Genomic DNA, 16,900 nt, shown 5'->3' on the forward strand with positions numbered 1-16,900 from the left:
GTGCTAAGCATGGGTGCTGCTGCATTGGTGCACACAGTGGAGTCTAGGTGATTCACCTCATCAGTAAACATCCACTGAGTTCCTTCTCTGTGCCAGCCATGGAGAGGCACTGGGAATTCAATGAGGAATATTCCGACACAGTCTTTATTTGGGGGAGACACCGTTCTTTGAGGAGATTCAGGATAGTAGGACAGAGCTGGCCCACACAGAGAAATGTAAAAGTTGTGCTAGGCAGATAAGCTAACCCCTCAGGATATTTTAGACTTGTTCTAGAACTTACTTTTCTTCTTGATGGTTGTACTCTTTATCCTAATGAGAGCAGCTTAGACAAAGAATGGAGACCATGTTTCTAACTTCATGCTCTTCTTTTATAGAAAGGTGCATTTCTGTTTTGAAAAACTGTTCTCTCTTCCATGTAGAACATCTTGCTCTCATTAACTGTTATGTACCACTCGTGACAATTCACTGGTGATTTTTAGGACAGAAATTAGAGTCACAGAAACCCTTCAACTTGTAAGAGAAATCTACAGGCTTCCTTCTGGGGGAAGTTTCTTCCCAGAACTAAAGCTGATTAACATCCAAAAACTATCCAGGGACTCTTGCAATGCACAAACCACCACCACATTAGAAGTGATGGGGAAGGAAGAAAACTGCAGAAGACCACATCAAAGAAAGCCGGTTTATGAGATTTAACTTTGAAAGGCTGACTGGGAAATGTTGGGGATGAAGCTTTTCTGACAGAGCTATTTGCCTGAGAAAGATGGTCAGAGCTCTTTCTGCTGAGAACTTTAGTCAATTACAATCACAGCTGCACTGCTGAGATGCCAATTTATACTCAGATGCTGCCAAATGGAGCAATTTCCATAAAATGCACCACATGCTTATTCTCCAAAGACACTCTCTATTTTAACAAGCAAATGGTCACTACTTCAAGGATTCAACAGGCTGTGTGAAGCTGACAAGCTGCTTAAGATTTCACATTTGAGCACACTGTTCTTGGACATGGAAGGGCCACTCTCTAAGGCTGAGAAAAGAGCATGAAGAACTGGTCCCATCAGTGAGAAACTCCTAGATTTGGTCATGATTATGCTCCAAGGTGTAATGGACTTGCATGATGGAAGCCATTCATACTAGCAAGAACCACTAGTGAATTTCTGAAGTTTGATTTGGGTAAGATACCATATGAGTTCAAACTATCCTACTGGATCTCCTATAATACAAAGTATGTTTTCTCAAGCACTTTTTAGCTGTAAAGGTAACAACATAAATTTAAAATAGAAGTGCAATTGGCAATTTATCCATTTAAATAATATACCTTGAAAGCCCTTTTTAATTTCAGAGTTTTACTGACACAGAGAACAAGGGAGAGTTTGGAGGAAATAAGAGAATTAAGAATGATTCATTATGAAGAGATATTATTGTAAGATTGGTTACAAGAGCAAGGGTTATTGAATAAGTTCAATTTGTAAGTACCTGCTGGGCGCCTATTGCATATCAACACTCAGATGGGAAATGCTGGGGATACAAAACTACAAGTAATGTGTATCTTGCAGAAGCCTGCAATCTAAGACACTTAAATGCTGGCAAAAGTTATAGTTATGGATTATTAGTTGTGATTTCCTTCTCATGAAATTTGATATTATTTTCTAGGGATGTCTTTATAATGCTTTTCACAGTGAAGTATACCAATCAAGATTTTGGTATTTTGAGTGTTGGGAACTTTGTGAGGTATGCATTCATTCGTTAATTCATTCAATAAACATCTACTGAATAGCTTTTGTGTGCCAGACACTATATACTTCCCTTCTCTACAAAATTTTTCAGCTTCTTTGGTAATAATTCCTGTTGTATGATACTTTCAGTTATAATACATGTGTTTCTACATCTGTTATTTCATTCCTTTCAGCAATCCTGTGAGGTTGGCAGGGTGGATATTATTACAGATGATGAAACTAAGATTCAGAAAATTTAATTGTCTGGCTCAAGGTCACATAGCTAGTATGTTGGTGGGGGAACAGAACTAGAAGCCATCTATTTTGACTCCACTTCAATAATTTTTCTTTCTTTTCTTTTCTCTATTTTCCCCCTTGAGAAAAGGTCTTACTCTGTCACTCAGGCTGGAGTGCAGTGGCGTGATCTTGGCTCACTGCAATCTCTGCCTTCCAGGCTCAAGTGATCCTCTCACCTCAGCCTCCGAGTAGCTGGGACCACAGGTGCATGGCACCACACCTGGCAAATTTTTTATATTTTTATAGAGATGGAGTTTTGCTATGTTGTCCAGGCTGGTAGTTTTTCTATATGTCACAAAATTGCTATCCTTATTAAGAGCCATTTTTGTAGTGCTTTGTCACAGGCAGTAGGTAAAGTATTTTGTATACATTACCTCACTTAAATCCTCAAAATTACAACTTATGGTGAAGCCAAAACTCACATATATTAATTTGCTTAAGCTCATACATAGGTGGAAAAAAGTGACATTTGAAGCCTTACCCTATACTGTTTCCCATTATGGGACATACTGTTTCCTTTCAGATGAGAACATAACATGAGGAATGTTCCAGTTCTGCATTATTGAACTCAAGTTCAGTTAGAATTAGAAGAAAAATGACTATAATACAAGTAATATACAGTAATGAATCCAGCCTGAATTATATTCATATTTTTCTCAATGCAATTATATAATTTTAATATGTTTTTTTAAAATTTATTTTTACTGCAGTAAGAACACTTGAGATCTACCCTCTTAACACAATAAGTGCACAATACAGTATTGTGAAGTATAGGCACCACGTTGTACACAGATCTCTAGAACTTATTCATCTTATATAACTGAAACTTTATGCTCATTGAACAGCAACCCCCCATTTCTCTCCCCTCTAGCCCCTGGCAACCACCATTCTACTTTCTGTCTCTATGAATGTGATTACTCTAGGAACTTCATATAAATGGAATCATTCCGTATTTGTCCTTCTGTGACTGGCTTATCTCAGTTAGCATAATGCTCTCCGGGTTCATCCGTATGGTTGTTGCATATGGTAAGATTTCCTTTTTTAAGGCTGGTAATATTCCATTGCATGTATATAGCATGCTTTCTTTATACATTCATCTGCTGCTGGACATTTAGGTGGTTTCCATGCCTTGGCTATTGTGAATAATACTGCAGTGAATAGGGAGGTGCAGATACCACCTTGAAATCCTGATTTTAATTCTTTTGGATATAAACTCAGAAGTGGGGTTGTCTGATCAGATGGTAGTTCTACTTTCAGTTTTTTAAGGAACTTCCATACTATTTTCTATAGTGGCTATACTAATTTACATTTCAACCAATAGTGTACAAGGATTACAATTCCTCCACATCCTTGCCAACACTTGTCTTTTTGATGACAGCCAATCTGATAAGTGTGAAGCGATATTTCATTGTGGTTTTGATTTGCATTTCCCTGATGATTAGTGATGTTGAGCATCTTTAATATACCTGTTGGCCATTTGTGTGTCTTCTTTGGAGAACTGTCTGTTTAATTCTTTTGTCCGTTTTTAAATTGGGTTATTTTATTTTATTTTTTTGCTATTGAGTTGTAGGAGTTCCTTACATATTTTGGATATTAATCCTTTATCAGGTATATGCCTTGCAAATATTTTCTCCTATTCTTTTAATATGGTTTTAATAAAGGAAGGAGCCCACAAAAGCAAAAGTGCCTGAGGCCCATGAAAGTAAATATGCAGCTTTATTCCCTTGTCCCCTTCCTAATGTATCTAAACCCTTGAGGAGGGTCTGTGAGTTGAGTTTTCCTTGTGTTTGCTTCTCCCTTCAAACCCCTCTAGCTAGTCTGGATGCACACATCTACTTTTCTCTGCCTCCCAAGGCCACTTAAACCTGTTGCTGTCATCAAGCTCAAGGCAGGTAACTCAACCATACCCCAGTTCTTATCTCTGTGCAGCTTCCTGAGCTAGATGCGTTTCCTCTTTATGTTAGTGAAAGAACTGGTGCTGGCTTTGTATGGAGTGGTCATCTTCTTGGGGTCTGGCACCAATTTCTCTTACCAACAACTATCCCCTACCTTGCCCCCAATTTATAGTCATCTGCCTAGTTCTGATTTTGATAAATGAGGACTTTGGTGGAAAAAAGGAAGAGACTTTCCTGTTGAAGGGTCATTTGCTTTGTGATGGGTGGTGGTGATATTGGGATATGGAGAGGTCCTGGTTAGAGCCTTTCATGGACAAAGATGTGCACCTATGGCCCACACGTGCCCTTCTGATACTCAGCCATTTTTCTCTATTTTGAGTATTTCTACTTTTATGAACAAATCAGTTTAGAACACCACGTTTTATGTCTTGCTGTCTAAGCTATAACTCAGGCAACTAAGGTAGCATTATAAAAATGTTCACTTAAAGTAGACAATTAAACTTTGGAGTTGCTTTTAATAATGGGGTCCTTTTTTGGGGTGTTTTTTTGTTTGTTTTGGGGTTTTTTTTGTTTGTTTTGTTTTTGAGACAGTGTCTTGCTTTATTGCCGGCTGGAGTGCAGTGGCATTATCTCGGCTCACTGCAACCTCCACTTCCCTGGTTCAAGCGATTCTCCTGTCTCAGCCTCCCGAGTAGCTGGGACTACAGGTGTGTGCCACCACGCCTGGCTAATTTTTGTATTTTTAGTAGAGACGGGGTTTCACCATGTTGGTCAGGATGGTCTTGATCTCTTGACCTCGTGATCCGCCTGCCTCAGCCTCCCAAAGTGCTGGGATTACAGGTGTGAGCCACTGCGCCCGGCCAGTAATGGGGTCCTTATTAGAACTGGAAAGCATGAATGTGTGATGATTAAAGAGCAAGAATAGGCTGGGTGCAGTGGCTTATGCCTGTAATCAAGCACTTTGGGAGGCTGAGGCAGGCGGATCCCTTGAGCCCAGGAGTCTGAGGCTACAGTGAGCTATGATTGCACCATTGAACTCTAGCCTGCGCAATGGAGTGAGACCCTGTCTCTAAAAAAATAAATAAATAATAAAAAAATGAAACCAAAATCAACCTCCACTGGCTTGTAGACTATTATTTCATTGGCCAATGAAATGAGTATCTGCCATGTTTACCAATCATTTCAAAGAACTGGATACAATTTTTCCTGTGAATCCTCATGTCATCCTTATGAGGTAAAACGCAGAAAGAAGATAACAGCCAAATAATGTTGGAATCTATCTACAGCGAGTGGCCATTGCTCCACTGCCCTAGTCTAGAAAATGATAGTAGTGATGTCATCTTCATGTGACATAAAAGAAAAAAAGATTTTGAAATAGGGCCGCTGTCACTGGATGAATGGTTCAGGTCATACCATGTCTAGTATGTGCTAATAACTAACCTGAAGTGTGAGTGGATTTGTTGGGTATGCCTTCTCGAAACCTCAACAAGCAGGAGCAAAAAATGTCTCAACTCACTAGTTATATTCATGACAAATGTAGCTTGTGTCATTGTGGACTACTTTTTACATAGGTCTATAGATCACGCACTCATTTGACTAAATTTAAACAAGAGCCATTGTTTATTATCAACAAGGTAATCTCTGGCCCACTGCTTTGTTTTGTTTTGTTTTTGGTGGAGAAAGGGTCTCCCTTTGTTGTCCAGGCTGGCTTTGAACTCCTGGGCTTAAGCAATCCACCCGCCTCTGCTCCCAAAGTGCAGGGCTTATAGGCGTGAGCCACCACTCCCGGCCTCTGGCCCACTGCTTTAAGACATGCTCAACACGGTACTTATTGTACAATATAGATAACAACTTTTTTTATAAATGAGTAAATATTCACATCTGGAGCTACCTGATTTCTCATATCAAGCCATATGCTTCACAATATGGTATTTGGTGACATATTAATTAGGTGTTACTTGTGTAGATACTGTCTAAAATACAGGAAAATTAAGAGGGTTATAAAGGGATGGACAATTGACCCATATCTCCAAGTCATTGCCTAATTATTCATTTATCATTATTTATTAAGCTCCGACTGTATGCCAGGCAAAGTGCAAGATATAGTTTGGGATTTAGAAATTCCTTGGGACTCGGAGCTGAAAGACACAGTCCCTGTCCTCAAGGGGGCAAGTCCTTTGGGACAGTGTGCAATACTGAGATGTGTAGGATGCTGTGAGAGCGCAGAAAAGGGCCACAGGCACACACTAGGGGTTCTGGGATACCTCCCTGGAGAGGCTGACACTTCCACCTGAATTAATTTCAAAGCCTGTGATTAATTTAATTGGGAGTCCCTAACTTAAAAAAAATACCTACCTTCCTGTGCTAAAGCATTAAAATAAATGAGATGAGAATTTTGATTTTCTTTTAAAAAATAGTAAAATGAGAGGTGCCCATAGCAGTTGTTGGGTTGCTTGTAGGAAGCACAACCACTTCTCTGAATGCTCCTGCAAGTGGGTCCTGAGAGGTTCAAGAATGTTACCTTGACAAACGTGTATTCCCAAAAGGATTGTTCTGAAATGTGTTCAAACAGAGCAACTGCAATAACAAGAATTTTAAGCTTAACTCTCAAAATCAAGTACTTTTGGAGTGGAAAACTTGATAATTTTGGGATCCTGTGTGTGCCTATCTTGTACCTGTTAGGCAAAGGTGTTCAGTAGAAACTTAAGTTGGGTAATTGAAGCTGAGGTAGAAATAAATCTGTGCAAACATACTTAAAGGACAGTTTCCTATTTTCTCAGCTTGCTCCATTGACTGTCCCTATGGGCACTTTACTGAATTCAGATATCACCAATGTTTGAAGCAGATAATGTTTCTGTTTTCCAGTAGAATGCTCTCAGTATTGAGTGGAACTGGGAAGGATGGCTTGTCAAGTCACACACACATTGGGAAGAGCAATGCGAGTGTGTTCCAGGAGTAACACAGCAGAAGTTTCACAATGAGAACAGTTTTTCTCCAAAGTCAGAATGCTCAGCATACTCAGATGTTTTTGTTGGCCTTTTCCATTACTGATAGCTCTTTGTGGTCCTCATTTCCAACATCTGAATGACAATGTGCAAAGAGTTGAAATGGGTCATTAATTCAACAAATATTTATGGAGTGACCACAATGGGGCAGGTCTTGTGCCAGGAGCTGGGATACATCACGGCCTCTGCCTTTGTGGACCTCATAGTATAGGGTGAGAGACAGATGGTATCACACAAACAGATTACTGCAAACACAGAGATGATTACAAGCAGCACTGAACACCAAAAGGAAACGGACAAAGTGAAGTTAGAGTGGATGGGGGTCAGGGTGTTTCCTTAGGATGGTCAGGGGATGTTTTGCTGAGGAGGTGACATTCAGAAGAGACCAGAAGGATAAGTAAGAGGCAGTGAGTTGAAGAGCAGGAAGACAAGAATACAGAAGGCATGAAAGAGTTTAGTGTGTTGGCAACTCTGAAAGTCAAAAGCTTTTAAGAAGTAAAGCTTTTATAATTTCGGAGTTCTGCGAATGGCTCTTATGTAAGCAACGAAGGAGGGGTGAAGACTAATATTAAGCAATTGTTATGGGACTATTCTAAGTGATTTTATAATGATTATCATCACCATTGTTAATTATTTAGTGAGTGTCAAGTACTGTGCTATATGTATTCAAAATACATTTTCTCATGAAATCGGCCAAACAAAATATGTCCTTGGAGTTCCAGGGGACTTTTTTCAGAGAGAGAGAGAACGGAAAAGAACAATAAGATGGGGCAGACAGGAAACTGAGGCATAGGCCTGGGCACTAGATGCTTTGGGGCAGAGTATTTCTATAGTTAGCAGAGGGGTATCTGGTCCTGGTGGAGGGAATAGAATCCCAAGCCTTTGGGGGCCAAGCAAAGGACAATAGTAAGCGATGGGGAATGAAAACAGGAGTGGCAAGGGACCCTCAGGCGTTTCTGAGCAGAGGCCAGGCATGCTTAATTTATGGCTACAACTCAGCCAACAGCAGGATGAAGTAAAGGGAAAGGCCCAGAATAATCCTCAGAGGTCAGCCAGGAGCCTGTTGCAATAATTCTGGGAAGAGACCAAAGGCCTCTCCCAGGAGAGTGGCCACAGGCAGATGAGAGAGACACAGGTGAGACAGGTGGGAGGTGAATGAGGCCCAGCAGGAGGTTGGGGGAGAAGATGAAACCTGTTAGGTGTCAGCAGGACAAACACATAAGTATCTAATGCTGGTTCTGATTCCTTCTCGCACCCACTTCATTAAACCAAACAGAATCCCTTCTGAGAGATTTAATTAACCAGGGCTCTAATAGGGCCTGGCCGGCAGCAATTCCTATTCCTTCACAAATGCTCTTGAAGAAACATCAGATGGCTAATCAAGCCGTGCAAGGAAAGAGGAGAATGTGCTGGGAATGCACTCTATATAACATGCTGTCTGTAGAATCCTATTACAGTCACCTTCGTCTTTCTGCTACTTTCCATATCTCTATTGGCAAATTACATGTCAGCACACATCGGTATTCACAGAATGCATCAGAAACCTCACCTATCTTGATCCTTAATCATTAGCTCAGAGCTCATACTCCTCTGACACATGTACACTGTAGGTTGACCTTAATGGAAATGCAATAAATTATTTATGCCTCCTCTACCACAGGCAGAAGTGTGTCTACTAAGGGAACTCACAGGTTTTTTGCTTTGGTTTTTGTTTCAAAGAACCAGGATAAAAGAGAATAGCTTTAGAATAAATGACCCACCTTAAAGACATAAAAGATAGACTTTAGAATGAAACAATTTTGCATTTTCATAGATCTATTTAGTGGATATTTTCCTTGATAGGGAGCATGAAAGGGCCACCATTGTCTTCTGGGTGGACACTGGGGGCACTGGACTCTTCAACCTGATGTTTATTACTCATTTAATGACTTTTGTGTCCTTTAAGCTCTGATCCTTTGCCTTGGCCACCACACAGTCATTCTATCCAGGAAGTACAATTGGTTTGAATCAGGATTAGGGAATCAGTTGAGACAACTGAGGCAATTGTGAGGCAGTCTGGAGTTTGGTTTGAGAAATCAGTGGTTTTTCCCTCCTCTGCCACGTGGGTAAGTGTGCAAAAAGCGACTATTCCCCCACCTCCCCTCTTTTTCTTTGGAGACAGTTTCTCTGTCACTCAGGCTGAAGTGCAGTGATGCCATCTTGGTTCACTGCAACCTCTGCCTCCTGGGCTCAAGTGATCCTCCCACCTCAGCCTCTCAAGTAGCTGGGACCATAGGCACATGCCACCACACCTGGCTATTTTTTTTTGTAGAGACGAGGTTTCGCCATGTTGCCCAGGCTGGTCTTGAACTCCTTGGCTCAAGCCATCTGCCTGCCTTGGCCTCCTAAGTTGCTGGAATTATAGGCATAAGCCACCATGCCCAGCAGTGGCTATGGCCTTTTTACACACCTTGTCACATTTTCACAAGTTGGCGGGCTGCCATGGGGGCTCTGTTACTGTCTCAGAGGCTGGAGGCCTGTAAAGGAATGTCCTGTGTATGTACAGACACCAACTCTTAGATCACTGACCACTAATGATGACATGATGGTGAAGTCCCAGGTGGGAAGACAGCTCAAACAGCACTGCTGATAGGGATGCTGATACAAATATATGCCTGTTTTTTTCTTTTCCTTTAAAGGATTTTTTAGTTGACCTGGGTTTTTGCATAATAATCTGGTGTGAATTCTGAAATCCACTAAAATATACAAAAACCTAATAAAAATTCCACGAATTTAAAATTTATTATCATTTTGATAGGCTCAAGCTGTGTTGGCTTATTTTTGCTTGGTAAATGCTTTCTTAATAGTGTAAAATTAATACTGCAAACCAGATTGCAGAGGGAATGTTTAAAATACTTACAGGACAAATTGTTTTCAGCACTGACAAGCCCTGTAGGAGTGCTGTTTACATAGAAACAAATGACATGCTGCTTCTAAACCATTAGAATTTATTAATTAAATCAGATCTTCCCTACTAGGCAGAACTGAATTGGATTATTTTGAGTTATTGTATGGTTTCTTGAGAGAATGAAACTGTACTTCTTAACATTATATTGTAATTAAGAAGAATACTTGGAATAGGGCAAAAAAAATGGGCTTTGAAATCAGCAAAGTCTGAATCTGTATCACAGGTTTTTAATTTAACCATCTTTGTAACTTTGGTTGGGTGGCTTAATGTCTCCGAACTTTAGTTTTCTCATAGATAAAGTGAAGAGTGTATGCTGACCTTTGTGAGTCTCTATGAAGATACCACAGTCACCTGTAAAGCTGCCAGAACCACTCCTAGCACATAATAAGGGCTCATTAGTGTTTCTACCTAGACAGCCTTCGGATTGAGAAGTAAAAATGAAAGTCCCACAGAAATACAATACAGGCCCACAAACTGGAACATGAACAAGAGTGGAGACCTGAGTAATGATAGTAACAGTAAAAATAACAGCTTCATTTACTGAGTGCCAGCTATTATTGAATCCCCCTTTTCATAGGTGAGGAAACTGGAAACTCCTGTCCTTTATAATTTTAGTGTTAAATCCAATGACCTAGATTTACAAAAGGAAAAGATTCTCAATAAAAGTGATCTTAGAAACCATAAAATCTCTTTAATATAAATATCTTGAAAAACTTCATGTTTAATAACTACTAAAAATTTTGTAGGTCTTAGGTTTTGTGTAAAAAAAAATTGTAGAAAGGAATGGACTATACAGTTAGTGGCCACTTTTAACTAATAGCCACAGCTGGCAAAAATACTAGTGCGTTCATGACTTTTACTTCTCTTTACATCTGTATTTATACCTGAAAACTAATTATTTGTTTAACTAATTAAAAAGATTAAATTTGCCTTGTCTCTAGACTTGCAAAAATTAAAAATGGTGGCCATTTTTTTTTACAAGTTTCTTTGAGTTTCAAATTGCTAGCGTTTCTCAATGAAATGAAGATGCAACCAAATATTTCTTAAGTTGGTAACAACTCTTTTTGTTTGATTTTTTGAGACAGTCTTGCTCTGTCCATCGGCCTGGAGTGCAGTGGTGCAATTCTCATGTCTCACCCTCCAGAGTAGCTGGGACTACAGTTGTGCACCACTATGCCTAGCTAATTTTTATATTTTTAGTACAGATGGAGTTTCACCATGTTGGCCAGGCTGCTCTTGAACTCCTGACCTCAAGTAATCTGCCTGCCTTGGCCTCCAAGAGTGTTGAGATTACAGGTGTGCGCCACCGCACCTGGCCTTGGTAACAACTCTGATAAGGAAAGTCTTTGGCCACAGGAGACATAAACTATCCCTATTTTACAGAGGATTCATGGGACATTAGGAGGCCACCATAATTAGCAGTAAGTAAACTTTAAGCACATCATTAATTTTAACAAGATCAATGAACTTTTTTGAATTAGTCTTTCATTTGCTTTGTTTTTCTGGTCAGGCAGGCCGATTGAGAATTTCCTTTTGGCAGGGAATGTTTATTCCAGTCCTGCTGCAGGCAGGCTGGGTGAGCGGCCCACCAGGAAGGGTCAATGCCAAAACCAGCTCGGGCCTCCTCCTACATTCTGCTGCACAAAGGAAGCCTTGGTACTCAACAGCTGAGTCTCAGGAGTTTGCTTCTGCCTGTACTTTACAGCAGGTGCTGCTGCCCACCCTTGAACCATCAGGCTTCTTTCGTGAGCTTTTATCTCTCAAGACCAGCCTCGGGAAATGGTGCTGTAATTACCTCTGAAAGACTGTCAAGTAAGAGGAACTAGACAGCATTCCTTGGCTTTTAAATTGTGTGGATATGATCAAATTCTTATTTTTGCCAAAATTGCATTATAACAAATGACATAATGGTTTTGAGGTTGGAAATACACAGAAAAATCACAATTTGCAAATTTGATCATTTTGATTTCTTTCCATTGGGGACATTAGCAAATGTGTAGGAGCTCAACATTTATAAATGGACTTTGTTCAGACAAGACACTTAAGCTGAAAAGCAAGAAAAATCACTCTCATTATGGATCTTACTATCTTGAGAACATATAAATGAATGTACACAGAAAAGAAACTTCCGGTGTCCTCCTAGCTTACTGAGGCTTAAGGTGTGGATTCTTCTAAGCCAGATAATTCACTTACTAATGTACTAATTTGTGAGAAGCTACAGTATGCTTTATATTTTGTAAAGAACTTTAGTGGTATTAAAGAAATGACACAGCTCTTGATATGAAGTGGTTTATAATACAGTATACACACACATAAAAACAACTTGTAAATATTTTCTGTGTAAATCGGAAACTTTTCCTTCAAAAGTCTTTTTGGTTCATCCTTCAAGAAGATGCATCATGCATTTGAGAAATATCTGAAGGGATACTCATCTGTTCTTGTGACCATTTAAACATAGTTTGAAAAAAGGACAGCGGAATGCATTTTGCCTCTTGATTTCCTTATGCTAGGGGTAGAAATGACTTCTTTTAAGTGCATTTCCTCAGATAGCAGTAAAGGGCCTGCTTGCTATGAGATGCTGCTTCTCCATTCAAAAGGAGCTGCAGCTTTATAGATGTGAGCAGAAACAGGAAAGGCCAAAAAGCCAATGGTTTATTTGAAGGACTCTGCCCATTACCTGGTATTCAACTGGTGTTACTTTTAAAAGTCAGCAGAGAAACTTTTTTTTAAACAGGCTTTAATACAAATGACTAGTAAGCACATTAAAAGATGACCAACATCGTTAGCCATTAGGGAAATGCAAATCAAAACCACAATAAGATACCATTTCACATCTACTAGGATGACAAGAAACAAAAAGATAACAAGTGTTGATGGGAATGTGGAGAAATTGAGACTCTTCATATACTACTTACTGGTGGGAATGTAAAATGATGGAGCCTCATTGGAAAAAATCTGATGGTTCCTCAAACGGTGAAACAGAAGGTGCCATATGACCTAACAATTCTACCTCGTATACTGAAGGAAAATGAAAACATATGTCCAGACAAAAACTTGTACGTAAATGTTGACCTCAGTATCCTTAATAGCCAAAAGATGGAAACAACATAAATGTCCATCAGCTAATGAATAAATAAATAAAATATCCTATATCTATGCAATGGCATATTGTTTGCAATAAAAAGAAATGAAGGCTGAGCACAGTGGCTCACACCTGTAATCCCAGCACTTTGGGAGGCCAAGGTGGGTGGATCACCTGAGGTCGGGAGTTTGAGACCAGGCTGACGAACATGGAGAAACCCTGACTCTACTAAAAATACAAAATTAGCCGGGCATAGTGGCACATGCCTGTAATCCCAGCTACTCTGGAGGCTGAGGCAGGAGAATCGCTTGAACCCAGGGGGCGGAGGTTGCGGTGAGCTGAGATCACGCCATTGTACTCCAGCCTGGGCAACAAGAGCGAAACTCCATCTCAAAAAAAAAAAAAAAAAAAAAAAAGAAATGAAGTACTGATCCATGCTACAATGTGGATGAATCTTGAAATCATTATGCTACATGAAAGAAGCCAATCCAAGAGGACCATATACTGTACTGTGAATATATACGAAATGCCGAGAATAGGCAAATCTAGAGAGACAAAAAGTAGATTAGTGGCTTGCTTAGGGTTGGGAAAGTGTAGAGGTGGGATGACAAGGTGATGGCTAAGGGATACAGAGTTCCTTTCTCGGGGTAAAGAAAATGTTCTAAAATTGATTGTGGTGATGAATGCAGGCCTCTGTATACATTGAAAACCATTGACTTGTACTTTTAAATGGGTGGATTGTATGGGATGTGAATTATATTTCAATAATGATGTTATTTGAAATAGGCATCAATGTATTGATAACTTATGGGACACTGCTGCTTGGTAATATTCCACACTACACTTCCCCACTTTGTTTGCTATACGTGAGGAATCTCAAGTCAACTCCTTCTTATGTTTCCCCATCTGTGAGATGCCAATAACCACAGCAGACCACTTCATCCTTTTTCTTCCTCATAGGGGCCCAGAGAGACCAAACATTTGTGTCCCAGATTCACACTGAGAGGTACTACTCTCTCTGAGACTGAAGCTTTAAAAATTGGAGGCGTTAATTGTGAAAACTGAAGGTTCGTAGGGTCAACCTATGAGGACATTTTGCAGGAGCAATCATCTTAGAATTTGTGTAATCCTATATTTGTGATGGGGGCAAACAAAATTAGAAGCTCCATTCTTGAAGCCAAGACTAATTTACATGACATAAATGGCACAGCAAACAGAGAACATTATTACCCTTGGAGAATTACACTTATTCAGAGAAAGTTACCAGGAAGAGGAGCAACCCTTATTGTATAAGACAACACGTATTGAGGAAGAGAGAAGGCAACAATAAAAGCTATACTTTCAGATGGTCCCATTCCGTAGTCAATTGCAAGGCCACTGGCAATGCTGGCAGGTTCTATTAGAGATTTATAGTGACAACTATCTTGAAACTTCATGTATTGCCCTCCTCATTTCCAGATATTTTCTTGATATTCTTCATTGTATGAGAGGGTCATGACTACAGCATCAAGCTGTGGAGAAAAGCAAGTTTGTGCTGCCAGTTTAGCTCTGCAAAGCAGGAAAACTGCTTAGTGCCTTAACACAAAACAATGCAGGTATGAAAAAATTATTTAACAAATTTCAGTAGAAAATGGCTAAGTTGTACATTATAGCAGAGAGTCAAAGTTACTCCTTGATCTAAGCATACATATATCTTTTTTTCTTGTAAAACCACACGTCTTTTTAAAAAAAAGTTACAATAGTGCTGTTAATGGACTTGATTATGGTTTCCTTTAAAGACATATCTTGAAATTATGTAAATCTCATAAAATATTATTGGACCAAAGCAATTTAATTTAGTTAAACTTTTTAATGATTTTAAAATATTATACTTTAAAAAATGTTATCTATCTGAACTAGAATGTAATAAGTATGGATTTTTATGTGTTACCATTCTGTCTGCTAGTTCAAAGTACTGAAATATATCATCTTATGACTACCTATGCATGTAGAAAGGTAATGAAACTAGAAAATGCTCAGTTTTAACATTTAAGGCCAAGCAGATAAGGTTTAACAACTTTTCCAATATAACTTTTAATGTCAGAGACTAACTCTATTTTAACTCTAAAGTTACTCTTAAACATCAGCTAAGTAAAATTCCCTTTTTTCTTGGCCTAGTGGAAAGAGTGTAGACATTGCAGCTTGACAGATCATATTTTATATTCCTGTGCACCCACTTGTTAAGAAATAATCGTGGGAAAGTTACAAAACTGCTCAGAGCTTCAGTTTCTCTATTGCAAAATACATTGTGGGGAGAATGAAATAAGACAATATATGCACAGAGCCTGAAAATAATAGGTTTTTGATGAGTGGATCGCCTTTCCAAGGTTATTGCATCATGATCATTGGTTCAAATGCAGTTTTGATCTATTGTGTTTAATGAAGTCCTCTAATATTTTTTCTGACTCTTCATTCTTCTTCTCCCTTCTTGTCTGCCACCTTGCCCCATTACTTCCACTTCATCTACCCACCTCCATCTCCAGGCAGGCACTCTGCCACTCTTTGTAACCCATTGCAAACAACCATCTCGTAGGCACCTGGGGTTTTATCATTTTCAGCTCTTTGTGAACTTGACCTCCAACCTACTTCTCCAGCCTCACTAACTGCCATTTTAGTCTTTAAGTTCTACCCTGCACTCTTCATGAGCTTCTTCTCACTCCTAGAAGGGCTAGCTTCTGGAAGCCAAGATAACTATATGCAATCTTAAATCTGTGTCTTCCATATGCTCATTCCTCTACCTGGAATGCTCTGCCCCTTTCCATTCAACTAGTCAACTCTTGCTTCCCCTTCAGTTCTCACCTCAATGACTCTTCCTTAATGAACCTCTGGTCCAGGCTCCATCCTGCTTCTAAAAGCTCTCATACCTTTCACTGTGCATATTGTTCAAGTCTGACTCCCTCAAGAGGCTCATGTACCTGAAAGACAGTGATTGTATGGCTGTGGGGCCTAGCACAAGGTCTGGCATATAATAAATGCTCAATAAATATTCATTGAACAAGTGACTAAAAGAATGAATGAAGTAAGATTATATTTCTCGAGAAATAACTGCTAGTCCTTGAACTAGGTGCAAAGGTTGAATAGTCATACTAAGGAGGATTACGGTCTTTCCGCCCATATACTTTACTTCTGCATTTCCACATGTTTCTGTGGTGGGGGAAGGGGGGCAGGATACTTTGTTGATTCTCACTCACTCTGTCATATTAACAAATTGACCAATCGAGAAAAGCTAAAATACTGATTCTGGGGCAAGAGGAGAAATGTTCCTAGGCAACAGTATTCCAGTTGTTGGCTTTTTTCTTCCGTAATACAGTATTTTCCAGAATTTAAAATATCATCTCACAATGTTCTTTAACCCACTGCATCCAACTACCTCAAATGAATCTGAGGTTTTAGAACCAAGAACAGTGATTCATAAAAAACAGAGGAAACGCTGATTTGACTTATTTTTTCAGGTAATAATGATACAATACTTAAACTATCTACAGATATTATGTAGAAACAAGTGGAGATATTTCATCCCATCAACATAGAAAACCAAATCAGATTACATAAGCATCTAAATTATCATTTGACTTCTTCAAGGTCTTTTCGATGAGGCCCCTATTGATTCTGTTCAATTTAGTTTCAGGTTTTTTCTTTTTTTGTGGTTGCTGACCTTACCTGGATGCCAACTATCTTAGATTTGCACTGTCCAATATGGCAGCCACTAGCAACATGTGACTCTTGAGAATTTTAGAGGTGATCAGTCCAAATGGACATCTGCTGTAAGTGTAAAATATGCACCAGATTTATGATATGTAGTATAAAAATGTGTATATTAATTTTCATATTGATTATATGTTGAAATGATATGTTGGCTATATGGCATTATATAAAATATATTATTAATGTTAATTTCACCTATCTAGTTTTACTTTTTAAAT

General features: G+C 39.2%; 1 protein-coding gene across 2 annotated transcripts in view; it reads right to left on the reverse strand.

The window, feature by feature from the left end:
• KCNB2 (potassium voltage-gated channel subfamily B member 2) overlaps positions 1–16,900 on the reverse strand; it is a 407,231-nt gene that overhangs the window by 61,451 nt on the left and 328,880 nt on the right. The window lies entirely within an intron of this gene.

Source organism: Gorilla gorilla, chromosome 7 (assembly GCF_029281585.2).
Source record: "Gorilla gorilla gorilla isolate KB3781 chromosome 7, NHGRI_mGorGor1-v2.1_pri, whole genome shotgun sequence".
NCBI lineage: Eukaryota > Metazoa > Chordata > Mammalia > Primates > Hominidae > Gorilla > Gorilla gorilla.